General features: G+C 46.7%; 1 non-coding gene across 1 annotated transcript in view; it reads left to right on the forward strand.

Annotated features, from left to right (window-relative positions):
- The first annotated feature begins 698 nt into the window (after positions 1–698).
- The window catches only part of LOC113381879, a 1925-nt gene continuing 468 nt past the window's right edge, over positions 699–2155 (forward strand). The window contains exon 1 of the ribosomal RNA XR_003367598.1: positions 699–2155. This exon is cut by the window's right edge and continues 468 nt beyond it. This is a non-coding gene — a ribosomal RNA (small subunit ribosomal RNA).

Here is a 2155-nt window from a genome sequence, read left to right on the forward strand (position 1 = left end):
GTTTGTTTTTGGACCACAACGTGCTCTAAAATTGCTAAAGTGGTTGCGCGTCCTAGAGAATTTATTTTCTTGCGACCCGCCATATAGCCTGTCAGACCATCGCGGTGATGGTTCGCACGGTAACCCGAGGCGACCCGTCGCTGCAGGTCAAACTGTCGTAGACCGTGTCTAGAATAATATACGCCGTATATGTTCGGATGTCGGTTTACGGCCGGGTTCTGGACCTTATTTATAAGTGTTCAACCATACTGTACAGCATATCCGCGGGCATGTGTCGTTGACGCAAAGACTCTTATGCGGAAAATAAAATATACAAATGCAATCAACTCAATACTCTCCGAGCGAGAATAAAAGTTAGTTATAACGATGAATTCTTATAATGAATTCGCCCCGACGTTTTCAATCTAACGAAGGGTAAGAGACTGTTTGAAATTAACTGGGTCTGCGGACCGCAAATTTCATGTACGGACCGCCGTTTCGACGGTTGTTAAAGGTCTAGCCTCTGTGTAAGCGCAGAATATATAAAATATCAAGTCGCGATGTAAACTGTTCGTATGTCAGGGAATATCGTACGACTCAGATATATATATGTAAGAAAATTCGTTGTTTAGAAATATTCATCGAACTTTTCTATACAAAGTGTGGTCTCTCGGGTGACGCCGAGGGACATTTACGCACTATGCTATTATATATATAGCACCCTGGTTGATCCTGCCAGTAGTATATGCTTGTCTCAAAGATTAAGCCATGCATGTCTCAGTGCAAGCCACATTAAGGTGAAACCGCGAATGGCTCATTACATCAGTTATGGTTCCTTAGATCGTACCCACATTACTTGGATAACTGTGGTAATTCTAGAGCTAATACATGCAAATAGAGTTCCGACCAGAGATGGAAGGAATGCTTTTATTAGATCAAAACCAATCGGTGGCGGGCTTGCCTTGCTCACCGTTTGACTTGGTGACTCTGAATAACTTTGTGCCGATCGCACGGTCTAGTACCGGCGACGCATCTTTCAAATGTCTGCCTTATCAACTGTCGATGGTAGTTTCTGCGACTACCATGGTTGTTACGGGTAACGGGGAATCAGGGTTCGATTCCGGAGAGGGAGCCTGAGAAACGGCTACCACATCCAAGAAGGCAGCAGGCGCGCAAATTACCCACTCCCGGCACGGGGAGGTAGTGACGAAAAATAACGATACGGGACTCATCCGAGGCCCCGTAATCGGAATGAGTACACTTTAAATCCTTTAACGAGGATCTATTAGAGGGCCAGTCTGGTGCCAGCAGCCGCGGTAATTCCAGCTCTAATAGCGTATATTAAAGTTGTTGCGGTTAAAAAGCTCGTAGTTGAATCTGTGTCCCACACTGTCGGTTCACCGCTCGCGGTGTTCAACTGGCATGTCTGTGGGACGTCCTACCGGTGGGCTTAGCCCGTAAAAAGGCGGCCCAACTCAAAATCCTACCAAGGTGCTCTTCACCGAGTGTCGAGGTGGGCCGGTACGTTTACTTTGAACAAATTAGAGTGCTTAAAGCAGGCTCATTCGCCTGAATATTGTGTGCATGGAATAATGGAATAGGACCTCGGTTCTATTTTGTTGGTTTTCGGAATTCCGAGGTAATGATTAATAGGGACAACTGGGGCATTCGTATTGCGACGTTAGAGGTGAAATTCTTGGATCGTCGCAAGACGGACAGAAGCGAAAGCATTTGCCAAATGTGTTTTCATCAATCAAGAACGAAAGTTAGAGGTTCGAAGGCGATCAGATACCGCCCTAGTTCTAACCATAAACGATGCCAGCTAGCGATCCGCCGAAGTTCCTCCGATGACTCGGCGGGCAGCTTCCGGGAAACCAAAGCTTTTGGGTTCCGGGGGAAGTATGGTTGCAAAGCTGAAACTTAAAGGAATTGACGGAAGGGCACTACAAGGAGTGGAGCCTGCGGCTTAATTTGACTCAACACGGGAAACCTCACCAGGTCCAGACACCGGAAGGATTGACAGATTGAGAGCTCTTTCTTGATTCGGTGGGTGGTGGTGCATGGCCGTTCTTAGTTGGTGGAGTGATTTGTCTGGTTAATTCTGATAACGAACGAGACTCTAGCCTGCTAAATAGACGTACTTTCTGGTATCGCAAAGACCCTCCGCTTCGGCTTC

Source organism: Ctenocephalides felis, unplaced genomic scaffold (assembly GCF_003426905.1).
Source record: "Ctenocephalides felis isolate EL2017-DRISC unplaced genomic scaffold, ASM342690v1 CF-g0.4_SCAFFOLD_03155, whole genome shotgun sequence".
Classification (NCBI taxonomy): Eukaryota; Metazoa; Arthropoda; class Insecta; order Siphonaptera; family Pulicidae; genus Ctenocephalides; species Ctenocephalides felis.